The sequence below is a fragment of the Haemaphysalis longicornis genome, unplaced genomic scaffold, assembly GCF_048455015.1.
Source record: "Haemaphysalis longicornis isolate Haplotype H1 unplaced genomic scaffold, Haemaphysalis longicornis Haplotype H1 scaffold_15, whole genome shotgun sequence".
In the NCBI taxonomy this organism is placed as follows: Eukaryota; Metazoa; Arthropoda; class Arachnida; order Ixodida; family Ixodidae; genus Haemaphysalis; species Haemaphysalis longicornis.
The window spans coordinates 12,143,961-12,167,812 of record NW_027526257.1 but is presented as its reverse complement, the minus strand read 5'-3'; the positions used below and the strand labels follow the sequence as shown (position 1 = coordinate 12,167,812).

General features: G+C 48.5%; 12 non-coding genes across 12 annotated transcripts; all 12 read left to right on the top strand.

Moving 5' to 3' along the window:
• The first annotated feature begins 10,432 nt into the window (after positions 1-10,432).
• On the top strand, positions 10,433-10,504 carry Trnar-ucu (transfer RNA arginine (anticodon UCU)). The gene has a single exon. It is a non-coding gene; the product is annotated as a tRNA-Arg (tRNA).
• An 894-nt stretch (positions 10,505-11,398) lies between these two features.
• Trnak-uuu (transfer RNA lysine (anticodon UUU)) lies at positions 11,399-11,470 on the top strand. Its single transcript has one exon. It is a non-coding gene; the product is annotated as a tRNA-Lys (tRNA).
• A 412-nt stretch (positions 11,471-11,882) lies between these two features.
• Trnak-uuu (transfer RNA lysine (anticodon UUU)) lies at positions 11,883-11,954 on the top strand. The gene has a single exon. It is a non-coding gene; the product is annotated as a tRNA-Lys (tRNA).
• Positions 11,955-13,814: 1,860 nt separating this feature from the next.
• Trnak-uuu (transfer RNA lysine (anticodon UUU)) lies at positions 13,815-13,886 on the top strand. The gene has a single exon. It is a non-coding gene; the product is annotated as a tRNA-Lys (tRNA).
• Positions 13,887-14,298: 412 nt separating this feature from the next.
• Trnak-uuu (transfer RNA lysine (anticodon UUU)) lies at positions 14,299-14,370 on the top strand. Its single transcript has one exon. It is a non-coding gene; the product is annotated as a tRNA-Lys (tRNA).
• A 1,376-nt stretch (positions 14,371-15,746) lies between these two features.
• Trnak-uuu (transfer RNA lysine (anticodon UUU)) lies at positions 15,747-15,818 on the top strand. The gene has a single exon. It is a non-coding gene; the product is annotated as a tRNA-Lys (tRNA).
• Positions 15,819-16,230: 412 nt separating this feature from the next.
• Positions 16,231-16,302, top strand: Trnak-uuu (transfer RNA lysine (anticodon UUU)). Its single transcript has one exon. It is a non-coding gene; the product is annotated as a tRNA-Lys (tRNA).
• A 2,348-nt stretch (positions 16,303-18,650) lies between these two features.
• Positions 18,651-18,722, top strand: Trnak-uuu (transfer RNA lysine (anticodon UUU)). Its single transcript has one exon. It is a non-coding gene; the product is annotated as a tRNA-Lys (tRNA).
• A 1,380-nt stretch (positions 18,723-20,102) lies between these two features.
• Trnak-uuu (transfer RNA lysine (anticodon UUU)) lies at positions 20,103-20,174 on the top strand. Its single transcript has one exon. It is a non-coding gene; the product is annotated as a tRNA-Lys (tRNA).
• Positions 20,175-20,586: 412 nt separating this feature from the next.
• Trnak-uuu (transfer RNA lysine (anticodon UUU)) lies at positions 20,587-20,658 on the top strand. Its single transcript has one exon. It is a non-coding gene; the product is annotated as a tRNA-Lys (tRNA).
• Positions 20,659-22,034: 1,376 nt separating this feature from the next.
• On the top strand, positions 22,035-22,106 carry Trnak-uuu (transfer RNA lysine (anticodon UUU)). Its single transcript has one exon. It is a non-coding gene; the product is annotated as a tRNA-Lys (tRNA).
• A 412-nt stretch (positions 22,107-22,518) lies between these two features.
• Positions 22,519-22,590, top strand: Trnak-uuu (transfer RNA lysine (anticodon UUU)). Its single transcript has one exon. It is a non-coding gene; the product is annotated as a tRNA-Lys (tRNA).
• Positions 22,591-23,852: the final 1,262 nt, after the last annotated feature.

The window sequence follows — 23,852 nt, the reverse complement described above, 5'->3', positions numbered from 1 at the left end:
TTTTACCGTTAGTGACGTTACATTATTATTGATTTTTGTTAATTACGGGAGAAAGAAAGAAAGAAAAAACACGCGCCCAAAGTGGGGACCGAACCCACGCCTTTCGATTAGATCTCGAATGCCTTACCAATTCGGCTATCTGGGCGACTGTGTTCTGCTTCACTTTCTGGGGTATTTATATTTACTACAACTGTATCTGACGCTTGAGGGTGGTAGCCAGCGCCACTCAGACTATACGGGGAGAAGGGGACCTTCTTTTTTAACCCCCGGGGCGTGACGCGAACGTCTACAGCCTGTCATGAGCGGTCAACTGGCGGGAAACCCTCTTATGCTACCTTGGCATCAAGGCTGCCAGAACCGAGGCCCTCGCTAAGCTTTCGCGCGATAATAGGGTTTGGAAATGAGGGGCTCATTAGGAAATACAGAAAGAAATGCCGGCAGTCTACAACGCCAAAGAAGGCATATGGGAAGGTTAGACTATTTTTTTTACCGTTAGTGACGTTACATTATTATTGATTTTTGTTAATTACGGGAGAAAGAAAGAAAGAAAAAGGTTCTGGCAGCCTTGATGCCAAGGTAGCATAAGAGGGTTTCCCGCCAGTTGACCGCTCATGACAGGCTGTAGACGTTCGCGTCACGCCCCGGGGGTTGAAAAAGAAGGTCCCCTTCTCCCCGTGTAGTCTGAGTGGCGCTGGCTACCACCCTCAAGCGTCAGATACAGTTGCAGTAAATATAAATACCCCAGAAAGTGAAGCAGAACACAGTCGCCCAGATGGCCGAATTGGTAAGGCATTCCAGATCTAATCGAAAAGCGTGGGTTCGGTCCCCACTCTGGGCGCGTGTTTTTCTTTCTTTCTTTCTCCCGTAATTAACAAAAATCAATAATAATGTAACGTCACTAACGGTAAAAAAAATAGTCTAACCTTCCCCTATGCCTTCTTTGGCGTTGTAGACTGCCGGCATTTCTTTCTGTATTTCCTAACGAGCCCCTCATTTCCAAACCCTATTATCGCGCGAAAGCTTAGCCAGGGCCTCGGTTCTGGCAGCCTTGATGCCAAGGTAGCATAAGAGGGTTTCCCGCCAGTTGACCGCTTATGACAGGCTGTAGACGTTCGCGTCACGCCCCGGGGGTTGAAAAAGAAAGTCCCCTTCTCCCTGTGTAGTCTGAGTGGCGCTGGCTACCACCCTCAAGCGTCAGATACAGTTGTAGTAAATATAAAAACCCCAGAAAGTGAAGCAGAACACAGTCGCCCAGATAGCCGAATTGGTAAGGCATTCGAGATCTTATCGATAGGCGTGAGTTCGGTCCCCACTCTGGGCGCGTGTTTTTCTTTCTTTCTTTCTCCCGTAATTAACAAAAATCAATAATAATGCAACGTCACTAACGGTAAAAAAAAAAAGTCTAACCTTCCCCTATGCCTTCTTTGGCGTTGTAGACTGCCGGCATTTCTTTCTGTATTTCCTAACGAGCCCCTCATTTCCAAACCCTATTATCGCGCGAAAGCTTAGCGAGGGCCTCGGTTCTGGCAGCCTTGATGCCAAGGTAGCATAAGAGGGTTTCCCGCCAGTTGACCGCTCATGACAGGCTGTAGACGTTCGCGTCACGCCCCGGGGGTTCAAAAAGAAGGTCCCCTTCTCCCCGTGTAGTCTGAGTGTAGCTGGCTACCACCCTCAAGCGTCAGATACAGTTGTAGTAAATATAAATACCCCAGAAAGTGAAGCAGAACACAGTCGCCCAGATAGCCGAATTGGTAAGGCATTCGAGATCTAATCGAAAGGCGTGGGTTCGGTCCCCACTCTGGGCGCGTTTTTCTTTCTTTCTTTCTCCCGTAATTAACAAAAATCAATAATAATGTAACGTCACTAACGGTAAAAAAAATAGTCTAACCTTTCCCTATGCCTTCTTTGGCGTTGTAGACTGCCGGCATTTCTTTCTATATTTCCTAACGAGCCCCTCATTTCCAAACCCTATTATCGCGCGAAAGCTTAGCGAGGGCCTTGGTTCTGGCAGCCTTGATGCCAAGGTAGCATGAGAGGGTTTCCCGCCAGTTGACCGCTTATGACAGGCTGTAGACGTTCGCGTCACGCCCCGGGGGTTGAAAAAGAAGGTCCCCTTCTCCCCGTGTAGTCTGAGTGGCGCTGGCTACCACCCTCAAGCGTCAGATACAGTTGTAGTAAATATAAATACCCCAGAAAGTGAAGCAGAACACAGTCGCCCAGATACCCGAATTGGTAAGGCATTCGAGATCTAATCGAAAGGCGTGGGTTCGGTCCCCACTCTGGGCGCGTGTTTTTCTTTCTTTCTTTCTCCCGTAATTAACAAAAATCAATAATAATGTAACGTCACTAACGGTAAAAAAAATAGTCTAACCTTCCCCTATGCCTTCTTTGGCGTTGTAGACTGCCGGCATTTCTTTCTGTATTTCCTAACGAGCCCCTCATTTCCAAACCCTATTATCGCGCGAAAGCTTAGCGAGGGCCTCGGTTCTGGCAGCCTTGATGCCAAGGTAGCATAAAAGGGTTTCCCGCCATTTGACCGCTCCTGACAGGCTGTAGACGTTCGCGTCACGCCCCGGGGGTGGAAATAGAAGGTCCCCTTCTCCTCGTCTAGTCTGAGTGGCGCTGGCTACCACCCTCAAGCGTCAGATACAGTTGTAGTAAATATAAATACCCCAGAAAGTGAAGCAGAACACAGTCGCCCAGATAGCCGAATTGGTAAGGCATTCGAGATCTAATCGAAAGGCGTGGGTTCGGTCCCCACTCTGGGCGCGTGTTTTTCTTTCTTTCTTTCTCCCGTAATGAACAAAAATCAATAATAATGTAACGTCACTAACGGTAAAAAAAATAGTCTAACCTTCCCCTATGCCTTCTTTGGCGTTGTAGACTGCCGGCATTTGTTTCTGTATTTCCTAACGAGCCCCTCATTTCCAAACCTATTATCGCGCGAAAGCTTAGCGAGGGCCTTGGTTCTGGCAGCCTTGATGCCAAGGTAGCATGAGAGGGTTTCCCGCCAGTTGACCGCTCATGACAGGCTGTAGACGTTCGCGTCACGCCCCGGGGGTTGAAAAAGAAAGTCCCCTTCTCCCTGTGTAGTCTGAGTGGCGCTGGCTACCACCCTCAAGCGTCAGATACAGTTGTAGTAAATATAAATACCCCAGAAAGTGAAGCAGAACACAGTCGCCCAGATAGCCGAATTGGTAAGGCATTCGAGATCTAATCGAAAGGCGTGAGTTCGGTCCCCGCTCTGGGCGCGTGTTTTTCTTTCTTTCTTTCTCCCGTAATTAACAAAAATCAATAATAATGCAACGTCACTAACGGTAAAAAAAAAGTCTAACCTTCCCCTATGCCTTCTTTGGCGTTGTAGACTGCCGGCATTTCTTTCTGTATTTCCTAACGAGCCCCTCATTTCCAAACCCTATTATCGCGCGAAAGCTTAGCGAGGGCCTCGGTTCTGGCAGCCTTGATGCCAAGGTAGCATAAGAGGGTTTCCCGCCAGTTGACCGCTCATGACAGGCTGTAGACGTTCGCGTCACGCCCCGGGGGTTCAAAAAGAAGGTCCCCTTCTCCCCGTGTAGTCTGAGTGTAGCTGGCTACCACCCTCAAGCGTCAGATACAGTTGTAGTAAATATAAATACCCCAGAAAGTGAAGCAGAACACAGTCGCCCAGATAGCCGAATTGGTAAGGCATTCGAGATCTAATCGAAAGGCGTGGGTTCGGTCCCCACTCTGGGCGCGTTTTTCTTTCTTTCTTTCTCCCGTAATTAACAAAAATCAATAATAATGTAACGTCACTAACGGTAAAAAAAAATAGTCTAACCTTCCCCTATGCCTTCTTTGGCGTTGTAGACTGCCGGCATTTCTTTCTGTATTTCCTAACGAGCCCCTCATTTCCAAACACTATTATCGCGCGAAAGCTTAGCGAGGGCCTCGGTTCTGGCAGCCTTGATGCCAAGGTAGCATAAGAGGGTGTCCTGCCAGTTGACCGCTTATGACAGACTGTAGACGTTCGCGTCACGCCCCGGGGGTTGAAAAAGAACGTCCCCTTCTCCCCGTGTAGTCTTAGTGGGGCTGGCTACCACCCTCAAGCGTCAGATACAGTTGTAGTAAATATAAATACCCCAGAAAGTGAAGCAGAACACAGTCGCCCAGATAGCCGAATTGGAAAGGCATTCGAGATGTAATCGAAAGGCGTGGGTTCGGTCCCCACGATGGGCGCTTGTTTTTCTTTCTGTCTTTCTGCCGTAATTAACAAAAATCAATAATAATGTAACGTCAATAACGGTAAAAAAATAGTCTAACCTTCCTCTATGCCTTCTTTGGCGTTGTAGACTGCCGGCATTTCTTTCTGTATTTCCTAACGAGCCCCTCATTTCCAAACCCTATTATCGCGCGAAAGCTTAGCGAGGGCCTCGGTTCTGGAAGCCTTGATGCCAAGGTAGCATAAGAGGGTTTCCCACCAGTTGGCCGCTCATGACAGGCTGTAGACGTTCGCGTCACGCCCCGGGGGTTGAAAAAGAAGGTCCCCATCTCCCCGTGTAGTCTGAGTGGCGCTGGCTACCACCCTCAAGCGTCAGATACAGTTGTAGTAAATATAAATACCCCAGAAAGTGAAGCAGAACACAGTCGCCCAGATAGCCGAATTGGTAAGGCATTCGAAATCTAATCGAAAGGCGTGGGTTCGGTCCCCACTCTGGCCGCGTGTTTTTCTTTCTTTCTTTCTCCCGTAATGAACAAAAATCAATAATAATGGAACGTCACTAACGGTAAAAAAAAATAGTCTAACCTTCCCCTATGCCTTCTTTGGCGTTGTAGACTTCCGGCATTTCTTTCTGTATTTCCTAACGAGCCCCTCATTTCCAAACCCTATTATCGCGCGAAAGCTTAGCGAGGGCCTCGGTTCTGGCAGCCTTGATGCCAAGGTAGCATAAGAGGGTTTCCCGCCATTTGACCGCTCCTGACAGGCTGTAGACGTTCGCGTCACGCCCCGGGGGTTGAAAAAGAAGGTCCCCTTCTCCCCGTGTAGTCTGAGTGGCGCTGGCTACCACCCTCAAGCGTCAGATACAGTTTTAGTAAATATAAATTCCCCAGAAAGTGAAGCAGAACACAGTCGCCCAGATAGCCGAATTGGTAAGGCATTCGAGATCTAATCGAAAGGCGTGGGTTCGGTCCCCACTCTGGGCGCGTGTTCTTCTTTCTTTCTTTCTCCCGTAATTAACAAAAATCAATAATATTGTAACGTCACTAACGGTAAAAAAAATAGTCTAACCTTCCCCTATGCCTTCTTTGGCGTTGTAGACTGCCGGCATTTCTTTCTGTATTTCCTAATGAGCCCCTCATTTCCAAACCCTATTATCGCGCGAAAGCTTAGCGAGGGCCTCGGTTCTGGCAGCCTTGATGCCAAGGTAGCATAAGAGGGTTTCCCGCCAGTTGACCGCTCATGACAGGCTGTAGACGTTCGCGTCACGCCCCGGGGGTTGAAAAAGAAGGTCCCCTTCAACCCGTGTAGTATGAGTGGCGCTGGCTACCACCCTCAAGCGTCAGATACAGTTGTAGTAAATATAAATACCCCAGAAAGTGAAGCAGAACACAGTCGCCCAGATAGCCGAATTGGTAAGGCATTCGAGATCTAATCGAAAGGCGTGGGTTCGGTCCCCACTCTGGGCGCGTGTTTTTCTTTCTTTCTTTCTTTCTCCCGTAATTAACAAAAATCAATAATAATGTAACGTCACTAACGGTAAAAAAAAATAGTCTAACCTTCCCCTATGCCTTCTTTGGCGTTGTAGACTGCCGGCATTTCTTTCTGTATTTCCTACCAAGCCCCTCATTTGCAAACCCTATTATCGCGTGAAAGCTTAGCGAGGGCCTCGGTTCTGGCAGCCTTGATGCCAAGGTAGCATAAGAGGGTTTCCCGCCAGTTGACCGGTAATGACAGGCTGTAGACGTTCGCGTCACGCCCCGGGGGTTGAAAAAGAAGGTCCCCTTCTCCCCGTGTAGTCTGAGTGGCGCTGGCTACCACCCTCAAGCGTCAGATACAGTTGTAGTAAATATAAATACCCCAGAAAGTGAAGCAGAACACAGTCGCCCAGATAGCCGAATTGGTAAGGCATTCGAGATCTAATCGAAAGGCGTGGGTTCGGTCCCCACGATGGGCGCTTGTTTTTCTTTCCGTCTTTCTGCCGTAATTAACAAAAATCAATAATAATGTAACGTCACTAACGGCAAAAAAAATAGTCTAACCTTACTCTATGCCTTCTTTGGCGTTGTAGACTGCCGCATTTCTTTCTGTATTTCCTAACGAGCCCCTCATTTCCAAACCCTATTATCGCGCGAAAGCTTAGCGAGGGCCTCGGTTCTGGAAGCCTTGATGCCAAGGTAGCATAAGAGGGTTTCCCACCAGTTGGCCGCTCATGACAGGCTGTAGACGTTCGCGTCACGCCCCGGGGGTTGAAAAAGAAGGTCCCCTTCTCCCCGTGTAGTCTGAGTGGCGCTGGCTACCACCCTCAAGCGTCAGATACAGTTGTAATAAATATAAATACCCCAGAAAGTGAAGCAGAACACAGTCGCCCAGATAGCCGAATTGGTAAGGCATTCGAGATCTAATCGAAAGGCGTGGGTTTGGTCCCCACTCTGGGCGCGTGTTTTTCTTTCTTTCTTTCTCCCGTAATGAACAAAAATCAATAATAATGGAACGTCACTAACGGTAAAAAAATAGTCTAACCTTCCCCTATGCCTTCTTTGGCGTTGTAGACTTCCGGCATTTCTTTCTGTATTTCCTAACGAGCCCCTCATTTCCAAACCCTATTATCGCGCGAAAGCTTAGCGAGGGCCTCGGGTCTGGCAGCCTTGATGCCAAGGTAGCATAAGAGGGTTTCCCGCCATTTGACCGCTCCTGACAGGCTGTAGACGTTCGCGTCACGCCCCGGGGGTTGAAAAAGAAGGTCCCCTTCTCCCCGTGTAGTCTGAGTGGCGCTGGCTACCACCCTCAAGCGTCAGATACAGTTTTAGTAAATATAAATACCCCAGAAAGTGAAGCAGAACACAGTCGCCCAGATAGCCGAATTGGTAAGGCATTCGAGATCTAATCGAAAGGCTTGGGTTCGCTCCCCACTCTGGGCGCGTGTTCTTCTTTCTTTCTTTCTCCCGTAATTAACAAAAATCAATAATATTGTAACGTCACTAACGGTAAAAAAAATAGTCTAACCTTCCCCTATGCCTTCTTTGGCGTTGTAGACTGCCGGCATTTCTTTCTGTATTTCCTAATGAGCCCCTCATTTCCAAACCCTATTATCGCGCGAAAGCTTAGCGAGGGCCTCGGTTCTGGCAGCCTTGATGCCAAGGTAGCATAAGAGGGTTTCCCGCCAGTTGACCGCTCATGACAGGCTGTAGACGTTCGCGTCACGCCCCGGGGGTTGAAAAAGAAGGTCCCCTTCAACCCGTGTAGTATGAGTGGCGCTGGCTACCACCCTCAAGCGTCAGATACAGTTGTAGTAAATATAAATACCCCAGAAAGTGAAGCAGAACACAGTCGCCCAGATAGCAAAATTGGTAAGGCATTCGAGATCTAATCGAAAGGCGTGGGTTCGGTCCCCACTCTGGGCGCGTGTTTTTCTTTCTTTCTTTCTTTCTCCCGTAATTAACAAAAATCAATAATAATGTAACGTCACTAACGGTAAAAAAATAGTCTAACCTTCCCCTATGCCTTCTTTGGCGTTGTAGACTGCCGGCATTTCTTTCTGTATTTCCTACCGAGCCCCTCATTTGCAAACCCTATTATCGCGTGAAAGCTTAGCGAGGGCCTCGGTTCTGGCAGCCTTGATGCCAAGGTAGCATAAGAGGGTTTCCCGCCAGTTGACCGGTAATGACAGGCTGTAGACGTTCGCGTCACGCCCCGGGGGTTGAAAAAGAAGGTCCCCTTCTCCCCGTGTAGTCTGAGTGGCGCTGGCTACCACCCTCAAGCGTCAGATACAGTTGTAGTAAATATAAATACCCCAGAAAGTGAAGCAGAACACAGTCGCCCAGATAGCCGAATTGGTAAGGCATTCGAGATCTAATCGAAAGGCGTGGGTTCGGTCCCCACGATGGGCGCTTGTTTTTCTTTCTGTCTTTCTGCCGTAATTAACAAAAATCAATAATATTGTAACGTCACTAACGGTAAAAAAAATAGTCTAACCTTCCTCTATGCCTTCTTTGGCGTTGTAGACTGCCGGCATTTCTTTCTGTATTTCCTAACGAGCCCCTCATTTCCAAACCCTATTATCGCGCGAAAGCTAAGCGAGGGCCTCGGTTCTGGAAGCCTTGATGCCAAGGTAGCATAAGAGGGTTTCCCACCAGTTGGCCGCTCATGACAGGCTGTAGACGTTCGCGTCACGCCCCGGGGGTTGAAAAAGAAGGTCCCCTTCTCCCCGTGTAGTCTGAGTGGCGCTGGCTACCACCCTCAAGCGTCAGATACAGTTGTAGTAAATATAAATACCCCAGAAAGTGAAGCAGAACACAGTCGCCCAGATGGCCGAATTGGTAAGGCATTCGAGATCTAATCGAAAGGCGTGGGTTCGGTCCCCACTTTGGGCGCGTGTTTTTCTTTCTTTCTTTCTCCCGTAATGAACAAAAATCAATAATAATGGAACGTCACTAACGGTAAAAAAAATAGTCTAACCTTCCCCTATGCCTTCTTTGGCGTTGTAGACTTCCGGCATTTCTTTCTGTATTTCCTAACGAGCCCCTCATTTCCAAACCCTATTATTGCGCGAAAGCTTAGCGAGGGCCTCGGTTCTGGCAGCCTTGATGCCAAGGTAGCATAAGAGGGTTTCCCGCCATTTGACCGCTCCTGACAGGCTGTAGACGTTCGCGTCATGCCCCGGGGGTTGAAAAAGAAGGTCCCCTTCTCCCCGTGTAGTCTGAGTGGCGCTGGCTACCACCCTCAAGCGTCAGATACAGTTTTAGTAAATATAAATACCCCAGAAAGTGAAGCAGAACACAGTCGCCCAGATAGCCGAATTGGTAAGGCATTCGAGATCTAATCGAAAGGCGTGGGTTCGGTCCCCACTCTGGGCGCGTGTTCTTCTTTCTTTCTTTCTCCCGTAATTAACAAAAATCAATAATATTGTAACGTCACTAACGGTAAAAAAAATAGTCTAACCTTCCCCTATGCCTTCTTTGGCGTTGTAGACTGCCGGCATTTCTTTCTGTATTTCCTAATGAGCCCCTCATTTCCAAACCCTATTATCGCGCGAAAGCTTAGCGAGGGCCTCGGTTCTGGCAGCCTTGATGCCAAGGTAGCATAAGAGGGTTTCCCGCCAGTTGACCGCTCATGACAGGCTGTAGACGTTCGCGTCACGCCCCGGGGGTTGAAAAAGAAGGTCCCCTTCAACCCGTGTAGTATGAGTGGCGCTGGCTACCACCCTCAAGCGTCAGATACAGTTGTAGTAAATATAAATACCCCAGAAAGTGAAGCAGAACACAGTCGCCCAGATAGCCGATTTGGTAAGGCATTCGAGATCTAATCGAAAGGCGTGGGTTCGGTCCCCACTCTGGGCGCGTGTTTTTCTTTCTATCTTTCTTTCTCCCGTAATTAACAAAAATCAATAATAATGTAAAGTCACTAACGGTAAAAAAAAATAGTCTAACCTTCCCCTATGCCTTCTTTGGCGTTGTAGACTGCCGGCATTTCTTTCTGTATTTCCTACCGAGCCCCTCATTTGCAAACCCTATTATCGCGTGAAAGCTTAGCGAGGGCCTCGGTTCTGGCAGCCTTGATGCCAAGGTAGCATAAGAGGGTTTCCCGCCAGTTGACCGGTAATGACAGGCTGTAGACGTTCGCGTCACGCCCCGGGGGTTGAAAAAGAAGGTCCCCTTCTCCCCGTGTAGTCTGAGTGGCGCTGGCTACCACCCTCAAGCATCAGATACAGTTGTAGTAAATATAAATACCCCAGAAAGTGAAGCAGAACACAGTCGCCCAGATAGCCGAATTGGTAAGGCATTCGAGATCTAATCGAAAGGCGTGGGTTCGGTCCGCACTCTGGGCGCGTGTTTTTCTTTCTTTCTTTCTCCGGTAATTAACAAAAATCAATAATAATGTAACGTCACTAATGGTAAAAAAATAGTCTAACCTTCCCCTATGCCTTCTTTGGCGTTGTAGACTGCCGGCATTTCTTTCTGTATTTCCTAACGAGCCCCTCATTTCCAAACCCTATTATCGCGCGAAAGCTTAGCGAGGGCCTCGGTTCTGGCAGCCTTGATGCCAAGGTAGCATAAGAGGGTTTCCCGCCAGTTGACCGCTCATGACAGGCTGTAGACGTTCGCGTAACGCCCCGGGGGTTGAAAAAGAAGGTCCCCTTCTCCCCGTGTAGTCTGAGTGGCGCTGGCTACCACCGTCAAGCGTCAGATACAGTTGTAGTAAATATAAATACCCCAGAAAGTGAAGCAGAACACAGTCGCCCAGATAGCCGAATTGGTAAGGCATTCGAGATCTAATCGAAAGGCGTGGGTTCGGTCCCCACTCTGGGCACGTGTTTTTCTTTCTTTCTTTCTCCCGTAATGAACAAAAATCAATAATAATGTAACGTCACTAACGGTAAAAAAAATAGTCTAACCTTCCCCTATGCCTTCTTTGGCGTTGTAGACTGCCGGCATTTCTTTCTGTATTTCCTAACGAGACCCTCATTTCCAAACCCTATTATCGCGCGAAAGCTTAGCGAGGGCCTCGGTTCTGGCAGCCTTGATGCCAAGGTAGCATAAGAGGGTTTCCCACCAGTTGACCGCTCATGACAGGTTGTAGACGTTCGCGTCACGCCCCGGGGGTTGAAAAAGAAGGTCCCCTTCTCCCCGTGTAGTCTGAGTGGCGCTGGCTACCACCCTCAAGCGTCAGATACAGTTGTAGTAAATATAAATACCCCAGAAAGTGAAGCAGAACACAGTCGCCCAGATAGCCGAATTGGTAAGGCATTCGAGATCTAATCGAAAGGCGTGGGTTCGGTCCCCACTCTGGGCGCGTGTTTTTCTTTCTTTCTTTCTCCCGTAATTAACAAAAATCAATAATAATGTAACGTCACTAACGGTAAAAAAAATAGTCTAACCTTCCCCTATGCCTTCTTTGGCGTTGTAGACTGCCGGCATTTCTTTCTGTATTTCCTAACGAGCCCCTCATTTCCAAACCCTATTATCGCGCGAAAGCTTAGCGAGGGCCTCGGTTCTGGCAGACTTGATGCCAAGGTAGCATAAGAGGGTTTCCCGCCATTTGACCGCTCCTGACAGGCTGTAGACGTACGCGTCATGCCCCGGGGGTTGAAAAAGAAGGTCCCCTTCTCCCCGTGTAGTCTGAGTGGCGCTGGCTACCACCCTCAAGCGTCAGATACAGTTGTAGTAAATATAAATACCCCAGAAAGTGAAGCAGAACACAGTCGCCCAGATAGCCGAATTGGTAAGGCATTCGAGGTTTAATCGAAAGGCGTGGGTTCGGTCCCCACTCTGGGCGCGTGTTTTTCTTTCTTTCTTTCTCCCGTAATTAACAAAAATCAATAATAATGTACTGTCACTAACGGTAAAAAAAAATATTCTAACCTTCCCCTATGCCTTCTTTGGCGTTGTAGACTGCCGGCATTTCTTTCTGTATTTCCTAACGAGCCCCTCATTTCCAAACCCTATTATCGCGCGAAAGCTTAGCGAGGGCCTCGGTTCTGGCAGCCTTGATGCCAAGGTAGCATAAGAGGGTTTCCCGCCAGTTGACCGCTCATGACAGGCTGTAGACGTTCGCGTCACGCCCCGGGGGTTGAAAAAGAAGGTCCCCTTCTCCCCGTGTAGTCTGAGTGGCGCTGGCTACCACCCTCAAGCGTCAGATACAGTTGTAGTAAATATAAATACCCCAGAAAGTGAAGCAGAACACAGTCGCCCAGATAGCCGAATTGGTAAGGCATTCGAGGTTTAATCGAAAGGCGTGGGTTCGGTCCCCACTCTGGGCGCGTGTTTTTCTTTCTTTCTTTCCCCCGTAATTAACAAAAATCAATAATAATGTAACGTCACTAACGGTAAAAAAAATATTCTAACCTTCCCCTATGCCTTCTTTGGCGTTGTAGACTTCCGGCATTTCTTTCTGTATTTCCTAACGAGCCCCTCATTTCCAAACCCTATTATCGCGCGAAAGCTTAGCGAGGGCCTCGGTTCTGGCAGCCTTGATGCCAAGGTAGCATAAGAGGGTTTCCCGCCATTTGACCGCTCCTCACAGGCTGTAGACGTTCGCGTCACGCCCCGGGGGTTGAAAAAGAAGGTCCCCTTCTCCCCGTGTAGTCTGAGTGGCGCTGGCTACCACCCTCAAGCGTCAGATACAGTTTTAGTAAATATAAATACCCCAGAAAGTGAAGCAGAACACAGTTGCCCAGATAGCCGAATTGGTAAGGCATTCGAGATCTAAACGAAAGGCGTGGGTTCGGTCCCCACTCTGGGCGCGTGTTCTTCTTTCTTTCTTTCTCCCGTAATTAACAAAAATCAATAATATTGTAACGTCACTAACGGTAAAAAAATAGTCTAACCTTCCCCTATGCCTTCTTTGGCGTTGTAGACTGCCGGCATTTCTTTCTGTATTTCCTAATGAGCCCCTCATTTCCAAACCCTATTATCGCGCGAAAGCTTAGCGAGGGCATCGGTTCTGGCAGCCTTGATGCCAAGGTAGCATAAGAGGGTTTCCCGCCAGTTGACCGCTCATGACAGGCTGTAGACGTTCGCGTCACGCCCCGGGGGTTGAAAAAGAAGGTCCCTTTCAACCCGTTTAGTATGAGTGGCGCTGGCTACCACCCTCAAGCGTCAGATACAGTTGTAGTAAATATAAATACCCCAGAAAGTGAAGCAGAACACAGTCGCCCAGATAGCCGAATTGGTAAGGCATTCGAGATCTAATCGAAAGGCGTGGGTTCGGTCCCCACTCTGGGCGCGTGTTTTTCTTTCTTTCTTTCTCCCGTAATTAACAAAAATCAATAATAATGTAACGTCACTAACGGTAAAAAAAAATAGTCTAACCTTCCCCTATGCCTTCTTTGGCGTTGTAGACTGCCGGCATTTCTTTCTGTATTTCCTACCGAGCCCCTCATTTGCAAACCCTATTATCGCGTGAAAGCTTAGCGAGGGCCTCGGTTCTGGCAGCCTTGATGCCAAGGTAGCATAAGAGGGTTTCCCGCCAGTTGACCGCTCATGACAGGTTGTAGACGTTCGCGTCACGCCCCGGGGGTTGAAAAAGAAGGTCCCCTTCTCCCCGTGTAGTCTGAGTGGCGCTGGCTACCACCCTCAAGCGTCAGATACAGTTGTAGTAAATATAAATACCCCAGAAAGTGAAGCAGAACACAGTCGCCCAGATAGCCGAATTGGTAAGGCATTCGAGATCTAATCGAAAGGCGTGGGTTCGGTCCCCACTCTGGGCGCGTGTTTTTCTTTCTTTCTTTCTCCCGTAATTAACAAAAATCAATAATAATGTAACGTCACTAACGGTAAAAAAAATAGTCTAACCTTCCCCTATGCCTTCTTTGGCGTTGTAGACTGCCGGCATTTCTTTCTGTATTTCCTAACGAGCCCCTCATTTCCAAACCCTATTATCGCGCGAAAGCTTAGCGAGGGCCTCGGTTCTGGCAGACTTGATGCCAAGGTAGCATAAGAGGGTTTCCCGCCATTTGACCGCTCCTGACAGGCTGTAGACGTACGCGTCATGCCCCGGGGGTTGAAAAAGAAGGTCCCCTTCTCCCCGTGTAGTCTGAGTGGCGCTGGCTACCACCCTCAAGCGTCAGATACAGTTGAAGTAAATATAAATACCCCAGAAAGTGAAGCAGAACACAGTCGCCCAGATAGCCGAATTGGTAAGGCATTCGAGGTTTAATCGAAAGGCGTGGGTTCGGTCCCCACTCTGGGCGCGTGTTTTTCTTTCTTTCTTTCTCCCGTAATTAACAAAAATCAATAATAATGTAACGTCACTAACGGTAAAAAAAAATATTCTAACCTTCCCCTATGCCTTCTTTGGCGTTGTAGACTGCCGGCATTTCTTTCTGTATTTCCTAACGAGCCCCTCATTTCCAAACCCTATTATCGCGCGAAAGCTTAGCGAGGGCCTCGGTTCTGGCAGCCTTGATGCCAAGGTAGCATAAGAGGGTTTCCCGCCAGTTGACCGCTCATGACAGGCTGTAGACGTTCGCGTCACGCCCTGGGGGTTGAAAAAGAAGGTCCCCTTCTCCCCGTGTAGTCTGAGTGGCGCTGGCTACCACCCTCAAGCGTCAGATACAGTTGTAGTAAATATAAATACCCCAGAAAGTGAAGCAGAACACAGTCGCCCAGATAGCCGAATTGGTAAGGCATTCGAGGTTTAATCGAAAGGCGTGGGTTCGGTCCCCACTCTGGGCGCGTGTTTTTCTTTCTTTCTTTCTCCCGTAATTAACAAAAATCAATAATAATGTAACGTCACTAACGGTAAAAAAAAATATTCTAACCTTCCCCTATGCCTTCTTTGGCGTTGTAGACTTCCGGCATTTCTTTCTGTATTTCCTAACGAGCCCCTCATTTCCAAACCCTATTATCGCGCGAAAGCTTAGCGAGGGCCTCGGTTCTGGCAGCCTTGATGCCAAGGTAGCATAAGAGGGTTTCCCGCCATTTGACCGCTCCTGACAGGCTGTAGACGTTCGCGTCACGCCCCGGGGGTTGAAAAAGAAGGTCCCCTTCTCCCCGTGTAGTCTGAGTGGCGCTGGCTACCACCCTCAAGCGTCAGATACAGTTTTAGTAAATATAAATACCCCAGAAAGTGAAGCAGAACACAGTCGCCCAGATAGCCGAATTGGTAAGGCATTCGAGATCTAATCGAAAGGCGTGGGTTCGGTCCCCACTCTGGGCGCGTGTTCTTCTTTCTTTCTTTCTCCCGTAATTAACAAAAATCAATAATATTGTAACGTCACTAATGGTAAAAAAATAGTCTAACCTTCCCCTATGCCTTCTTTGGCGTTGTAGACTGCCGGCATTTCTTTCTGTATTTCCTAACGAGCCCCTCATTTCCAAACCCTATTATCGCGCGAAAGCTTAGCGAGGGCCTCGGTTCTGGCAGCCTTGATGCCAAGGTAGCATAAGAGGGTTTCCCGCCAGTTGACTGCTCATGACAGGCTGTAGACGTTCGCGTCACGCCCCAGGGTTGAAAAAGAAGGTCCCCTTGTCCCCGTGTAGTCTGAGTGGCGCTGTCTACCACCCTCAAGCGTCAGATACAGTTGTAGTAAATATAAATACCCCAGAAAGTGAAGCAGAACACAGTCGCCCAGATAGCCGAATTGGTAAGGCATTCGAGATCTAATCGAAAGGCGTGGGATCGGTCCCCACTCTGGGCGCGTGTTTTTCTTTCTTTCTTTCTCCCGTAATGAACAAAAATCAATAATAATGTAACGTCACTAACGGTAAAAAAAATAGTCTAACCTTCCCCTATGCCTTCTTTGGCGTTGTAGACTACCGGCATTTCTTTCTGTATTTCCTAACGAGCCCCTCATTTCCAAACCCTATTATCGCACGAAAGCTTAGCGAGGGCCTCGGTTCTGGCAGCCTTGATGCCAAGGTAGCATAAGAGGGTTTCCCGCCAGTTGACCGCTCATGACAGGCTGTAGACGTTAGCGTCACGCCCCGGGGGTTGAAAAAGAAGGTCCCCTTCTCCCCGTGTAGTCTGAGTGGCGCTGGCTACCACCCTCAAGCGTCAGATACAGTTGTAGTAAATATAAATACCCCAGAAAGTGAAGCAGAACACAGTCGCCCAGATAGCCGAATTTGTAAGGCATTCGAGGTTTAATCGAAAGGCGTGGGTTCGGTCCCCACTCTGGGCGCGTGTTTTTCTTTCTTTCTTTCTCCCGTAATTAACAAAAATCAATAATAATGTAACGTCACTAACGGTAAAAAAAAATATTCTAACCTTCCCCTATGCCTTCTTTGGCGTTGTAGACTGCCGGCATTTCTTTCTGTATTTCCTAACGAGCCCCTCATTTCCAAACCCTATTATCGCGCGAAAGCTTAGCGAGGGCCTCGGTTCTGGCAGCCTTGATGCCAAGGTAGCATAAGAGGGTTTCCCGCCAGTTGACCGCTCATGACAGGCTGTAGACGTTCGCGTCACGCCCCGGGGGTTGAAAAAGAAGGTCCCCTTCTCCCCGTGTAGTATGAGTGGCGCTGGCTACCACCCTCAAGCGTCAGATACAGTTGTAGTAAATATAAATACCCCAGAAAGTGAAGCAGAACACAGTCGCCCAGATAGCCGAATTGGTAAGGCATTCGAGGTTTAATCGAAAGGCGTGGGTTCGGTCCCCACTCTGGGCGCGTGTTTTTCTTTCTTTCTTTCTCCCGTAATTAACAAAAATCAATAATAATGTAACGTCACTAACGGTAAAAAAAAAATATTCTAACCTTCCCCTATGCCTTCTTTGGCGTTGTAGACTTCCGGCATTTCTTTCTGTATTTCCTAACGAGCCCCTCATTTCCAAACCCTATTATCGCGCGAAAGCTTAGCGAGGGCCTCGGTTCTGGCAGCCTTGATGCCAAGGTAGCATAAGAGGGTTTCCCGCCATTTGACCGCTCCTGACAGGCTGTAGACGTTCGCGTCACGCCCCGGGGGTTGAAAAAGAAGGTCCCCTTCTCCCCGTGTAGTCTGAGTGGCGCTGGCTACCACCCTCAAGCGTCAGATACAGTTTTAGTAAATATAAATACCCCAGAAAGTGAAGCAGAACACAGTCGCCCAGATAGCCGAATTGGTAAGGCATTCGAGATCTAATCGAAAGGCGTGGGTTCGGTCCCCACTCTGGGCGCGTGTTCTTCTTTCTTTCTTTCTCCGGTAATTAACAAAAATCAATAATATCGTAACGTCACTAACGGTAAAAAAAATAGTCTAACCTTCCCCTATGCCTTCTTTGGCGTTGTAGACTGCCGGCATTTCTTTCTGTATTTCCTAATGAGCCCCTAATTTCCAAACCCTATTATCGCGCGAAAGCTTAGCGAGGGCATCGGTTCTGGCAGCCTTGATGCCAAGGTAGCATAAGAGGGTTTCCCGCCAGTTGACCGCTCATGACAGGCTGTAGACGTTCGCGTCACGCCCCAGGGGTTGAAAAAGAAGGTCCCTTTCAACCCGTGTAGTATGAGTGGCGCTGGCTACCACCCTCAAGCGTCAGATACAGTTGTAGTAAATATAAATACCCCAGAAAGTGAAGCAGAACACAGTCGCCCAGATAGCCGAATTGGTAAGGCATTCGAGATCTAATCGAAAGGCGTGGGTTCGGTCCCCACTCTGGGCGCGTGTTTTTCTTTCTTTCTTTCTTTCTCCCGTAATTAACAAAAATCAATAATAATGTAACGTCACTAACGGTAAAAAAAAATAGTCTAACCTTCCCCTATGCCTTCTTTGGCGTTGTAGACTGCCAGCATTTCTTTCTGTATTTCCTACCGAGCCCCTCATTTGCAAACCCTATTATCGCGTGAAAGCTTAGCGAGGGCCTCGGTTCTGGCAGCCTTGATGCCAAGGTAGCATAAGAGGGTTTCCCGCCAGTTGACCGGTAATGACAGGCTGTAGACGTTCGCGTCACGCCCCGGGGGTTGAAAAAGAAGGTCCCCTTCTCCCCGTGTAGTCTGAGTGGCGCTGGCTACCACCCTCAAGCATCAGATACAGTTGTAGTAAATATAAATACCCCAGAAAGTGAAGCAGAACACAGTCGCCCAGATAGCCGAATTGGTAAGGCATTCGAGATCTAATCGAAAGGCGTGGGTTCGGTCCCCACTCTGGGCGCGTGTTTTTCTTTCTTTCTTTCTCCGGTAATTAACAAAAATCAATAATAATGTAACGTCACTAATGGTAAAAAAATAGTCTAACCTTCCCCTATGCCTTCTTTGGCGTTGTAGACTGCCGGCATTTCTTTCTGTATTTCCTAACGAGCCCCTCATTTCCAAACCCTATTATCGCGCGAAAGCTTAGCGAGGGCCTCGGTTCTGGCAGCCTTGATGCCAAGGTAGCATAAGAGGGTTTCCCGCCAGTTGACTGCTCATGACAGGCTGTAGACGTTCGCGTCACGCCCCGGGGGTTGAAAAAGAAGGTCCCCTTGTCCCCGTGTAGTCTGAGTGGCGCTGTCTACCACCCTCAAGCGTCAGATACATTTGTAGTAAATATAAATACCCCAGAAAGTGAAGCAGAACACAGTCGCCCAGATAGCCGAATTGGTAAGGCATTCGAGATCTAATCGAAAGGCGTGGGATCGGTCCCCACTCTGGGCGCGTGTTTTTCTTTCTTTCTTTCTCCCGTAATGAACAAAAATCAATAATAATGTAACGTCACTAACGGTAAAAAAATAGTCTAACCTTCCCCTATGCCTTCTTTGGCGTTGTAGACTACCGGCATTTCTTTCTGTATTTCCTAACGAGCCCCTCATTTCCAAACCCTATTATCGCACGAAAGCTTAGCGAGGGCCTCGGTTCTGGCAGCCTTGATGCCAAGGTAGCATAAGAGGGTTTCCCGCCAGTTGACCGCTCATGACAGGCTGTAGACGTTCGCGTCACGCCCCGGGGGTTGAAAAAGAAAATCCCCTTCTCCCCGTGTAGTCTGAGTGGCGCTGGCTACCACCCTCAAGCGTCAGATACAGTTGTAGTATTTATAAATACCCCAGAAAGTGAAGCAGAACACAGTCGCCCAGATAGCCAAATTGGTAAGGCATTCGAGATTTAATCGAAAGGCGTGGGTTCGGTCCCCACTCTGGGCGCGTGTTTTTCTTTCTTTCTTTCTCCCGTAATTAAAAAAATCAATAATAATGTAACGTCACTAACGGTAAAAAAAATAGTCTAACCTTCCCCTATGCCTTCTTTGGCGTTGTAGACTGCCGGCATTTCTTTCTGTATTTCCTAACGAGCCCCTCATTTCCAAACCCTATTATCGCGCGAAAGCTTAGCGAGGGCCTCGGTTCTGGCAGCCTTGATGCCAAGGTAGCATAAGAGGGTTTCCCGCCAGTTGACCGCTCATTACAGGTTGTAGACGTTCGCGTCACGCCCCGGGGGTTGAAAAAGAAGGTCCCCTTCTCCCCGTGTAGTCTGAGTGGCGCTGGCTACCACCCTCAAGCGTCAGATACAGTTGTAGTTAATATAAATACCCCAGAAAGTGAAGCAGAACACAGTCGCCCAGATAGCCGAATTGGTAAGGCATTCGAGATCTAATCGAAAGGCGTGGGTTCGGTCCCCACTCTGGGCGCGTGTTTTTCTTTCTTTCTTTCTTTCTCCCGTAATTAACAAAAATCAATAATAATGTAACGTCACTAACGGTAAAAAAAAATAGTCTAACCTTCCCCTATGCCTTCTTTGGCGTTGTAGACTGCCGGCATTTCTTTCTGTATTTCCTACCGAGCCCCTCATTTGCAAACCCTATTATCGCGTGAAAGCTTAGCGAGGGCCTCGGTTCTGGCAGCCTTGATGCCAAGGTAGCATAAGAGGGTTTCCCGCCAGTTGACCGGTAATGACAGGCTGTAGACGTTCGCGTCACGCCCCGGGGGTTGAAAAAGAAGGTCCCCTTCTCCCCGTGTAGTCTGAGTGGCGCTGGCTACCACCCTCAAGCATCAGATACAGTTGTAGTAAATATAAATACCCCAGAAAGTGAAGCAGAACACAGTCGCCCAGATAGCCGAATTGGTAAGGCATTCGAGATCTAATCGAAAGGCGTGGGTTCGGTCCCCACTCTGGGCGCGTGTTTTTCTTTCTTTCTTTCTCCGGTAATTAACAAAAATCAATAATAATGTAACGTCACTAATGGTAAAAAAATAGTCTAACCTTCCCCTATGCCTTCTTTGGCGTTGTAGACTGCCGGCATTTCTTTCTGTATTTCCTACCGAGCCCCTCATTTGCAAACCCTATTATCGCGTGAAAGCTTAGCGAGGGCCTCGGTTCTGGCAGCCTTGATGCCAAGGTAGCATAAGAGGGTTTCCCGCCATTTGACCGCTCCTGACAGGCTGTAGACGTACGCGTCATGCCCCGGGGGTTGAAAAAGAAGGTCCCCTTCTCCCCGTGTAGTCTGAGTGGCGCTGGCTACCACCCTCAAGCGTCAGATACAGTTGAAGTAAATATAAATACCCCAGAAAGTGAAGCAGAACACAGTCGCCCAGATAGCCGAATTGGTAAGGCATTCGAGGTTTAATCGAAAGGCGTGGGTTCGGTCCCCACTCTGGGCGCGTGTTTTTCTTTCTTTCTTTCTCCCGTAATTAACAAAAATCAATAATAATGTAACGTCACTAACGGTAAAAAAAAATATTCTAACCTTCCCCTATGCCTTCTTTGGCGTTGTAGACTGCCGGCATTTCTTTCTGTATTTCCTAACGAGCCCCTCATTTCCAAACCCTATTATCGCGCGAAAGCTTAGCGAGGGCCTCGGTTCTGGCAGCCTTGATGCCAAGGTAGCATAAGAGGGTTTCCCGCCAGTTGACCGCTCATGACAGGCTGTAGACGTTCGCGTCACGCCCTGGGGGTTGAAAAAGAAGGTCCCCTTCTCCCCGTGTAGTCTGAGTGGCGCTGGCTACCACCCTCAAGCGTCAGATACAGTTGTAGTAAATATAAATACCCCAGAAAGTGAAGCAGAACACAGTCGCCCAGATAGCCGAATTGGTAAGGCATTCGAGGTTTAATCGAAAGGCGTGGGTTCGGTCCCCACTCTGGGCGCGTGTTTTTCTTTCTTTCTTTCTCCCGTAATTAACAAAAATCAATAATAATGTAACGTCACTAACGGTAAAAAAAAATATTCTAACCTTCCCCTATGCCTTCTTTGGCGTTGTAGACTTCCGGCATTTCTTTCTGTATTTCCTAACGAGCCCCTCATTTCCAAACCCTATTATCGCGCGAAAGCTTAGCGAGGGCCTCGGTTCTGGCAGCCTTGATGCCAAGGTAGCATAAGAGGGTTTCCCGCCATTTGACCGCTCCTGACAGGCTGTAGACGTTCGCGTCACGCCCCGGGGGTTGAAAAAGAAGGTCCCCTTCTCCCCGTGTAGTCTGAGTGGCGCTGGCTACCACCCTCAAGCGTCAGATACAGTTTTAGTAAATATAAATACCCCAGAAAGTGAAGCAGAACACAGTCGCCCAGATAGCCGAATTGGTAAGGCATTCGAGATCTAATCGAAAGGCGTGGGTTCGGTCCCCACTCTGGGCGCGTGTTCTTCTTTCTTTCTTTCTCCCGTAATTAACAAAAATCAATAATATTGTAACGTCACTAATGGTAAAAAAATAGTCTAACCTTCCCCTATGCCTTCTTTGGCGTTGTAGACTGCCGGCATTTCTTTCTGTATTTCCTAACGAGCCCCTCATTTCCAAACCCTATTATCGCGCGAAAGCTTAGCGAGGGCCTCGGTTCTGGCAGCCTTGATGCCAAGGTAGCATAAGAGGGTTTCCCGCCAGTTGACTGCTCATGACAGGCTGTAGACGTTCGCGTCACGCCCCAGGGTTGAAAAAGAAGGTCCCCTTGTCCCCGTGTAGTCTGAGTGGCGCTGTCTACCACCCTCAAGCGTCAGATACAGTTGTAGTAAATATAAATACCCCAGAAAGTGAAGCAGAACACAGTCGCCCAGATAGCCGAATTGGTAAGGCATTCGAGATCTAATCGAAAGGCGTGGGATCGGTCCCCACTCTGGGCGCGTGTTTTTCTTTCTTTCTTTCTCCCGTAATGAACAAAAATCAATAATAATGTAACGTCACTAACGGTAAAAAAAATAGTCTAACCTTCCCCTATGCCTTCTTTGGCGTTGTAGACTACCGGCATTTCTTTCTGTATTTCCTAACGAGCCCCTCATTTCCAAACCCTATTATCGCACGAAAGCTTAGCGAGGGCCTCGGTTCTGGCAGCCTTGATGCCAAGGTAGCATAAGAGGGTTTCCCGCCAGTTGACCGCTCATGACAGGCTGTAGACGTTAGCGTCACGCCCCGGGGGTTGAAAAAGAAGGTCCCCTTCTCCCCGTGTAGTCTGAGTGGCGCTGGCTACCACCCTCAAGCGTCAGATACAGTTGTAGTAAATATAAATACCCCAGAAAGTGAAGCAGAACACAGTCGCCCAGATAGCCGAATTTGTAAGGCATTCGAGGTTTAATCGAAAGGCGTGGGTTCGGTCCCCACTCTGGGCGCGTGTTTTTCTTTCTTTCTTTCTCCCGTAATTAACAAAAATCAATAATAATGTAACGTCACTAACGGTAAAAAAAAATATTCTAACCTTCCCCTATGCCTTCTTTGGCGTTGTAGACTGCCGGCATTTCTTTCTGTATTTCCTAACGAGCCCCTCATTTCCAAACCCTATTATCGCGCGAAAGCTTAGCGAGGGCCTCGGTTCTGGCAGCCTTGATGCCAAGGTAGCATAAGAGGGTTTCCCGCCAGTTGACCGCTCATGACAGGCTGTAGACGTTCGCGTCACGCCCCGGGGGTTGAAAAAGAAGGTCCCCTTCTCCCCGTGTAGTATGAGTGGCGCTGGCTACCACCCTCAAGCGTCAGATACAGTTGTAGTAAATATAAATACCCCAGAAAGTGAAGCAGAACACAGTCGCCCAGATAGCCGAATTGGTAAGGCATTCGAGGTTTAATCGAAAGGCGTGGGTTCGGTCCCCACTCTGGGCGCGTGTTTTTCTTTCTTTCTTTCTCCCGTAATTAACAAAAATCAATAATAATGTAACGTCACTAACGGTAAAAAAAAAATATTCTAACCTTCCCCTATGCCTTCTTTGGCGTTGTAGACTTCCGGCATTTCTTTCTGTATTTCCTAACGAGCCCCTCATTTCCAAACCCTATTATCGCGCGAAAGCTTAGCGAGGGCCTCGGTTCTGGCAGCCTTGATGCCAAGGTAGCATAAGAGGGTTTCCCGCCATTTGACCGCTCCTGACAGGCTGTAGACGTTCGCGTCACGCCCCGGGGGTTGAAAAAGAAGGTCCCCTTCTCCCCGTGTAGTCTGAGTGGCGCTGGCTACCACCCTCAAGCGTCAGATACAGTTTTAGTAAATATAAATACCCCAGAAAGTGAAGCAGAACACAGTCGCCCAGATAGCCGAATTGGTAAGGCATTCGAGATCTAATCGAAAGGCGTGGGTTCGGTCCCCACTCTGGGCGCGTGTTCTTCTTTCTTTCTTTCTCCGGTAATTAACAAAAATCAATAATATCGTAACGTCACTAACGGTAAAAAAAATAGTCTAACCTTCCCCTATGCCTTCTTTGGCGTTGTAGACTGCCGGCATTTCTTTCTGTATTTCCTAATGAGCCCCTAATTTCCAAACCCTATTATCGCGCGAAAGCTTAGCGAGGGCATCGGTTCTGGCAGCCTTGATGCCAAGGTAGCATAAGAGGGTTTCCCGCCAGTTGACCGCTCATGACAGGCTGTAGACGTTCGCGTCACGCCCCAGGGGTTGAAAAAGAAGGTCCCTTTCAACCCGTGTAGTATGAGTGGCGCTGGCTACCACCCTCAAGCGTCAGATACAGTTGTAGTAAATATAAATACCCCAGAAAGTGAAGCAGAACACAGTCGCCCAGATAGCCGAATTGGTAAGGCATTCGAGATCTAATCGAAAGGCGTGGGTTCGGTCCCCACTCTGGGCGCGTGTTTTTCTTTCTTTCTTTCTTTCTCCCGTAATTAACAAAAATCAATAATAATGTAACGTCACTAACGGTAAAAAAAAATAGTCTAACCTTCCCCTATGCCTTCTTTGGCGTTGTAGACTGCCAGCATTTCTTTCTGTATTTCCTACCGAGCCCCTCATTTGCAAACCCTATTATCGCGTGAAAGCTTAGCGAGGGCCTCGGTTCTGGCAGCCTTGATGCCAAGGTAGCATAAGAGGGTTTCCCGCCAGTTGACCGGTAATGACAGGCTGTAGACGTTCGCGTCACGCCCCG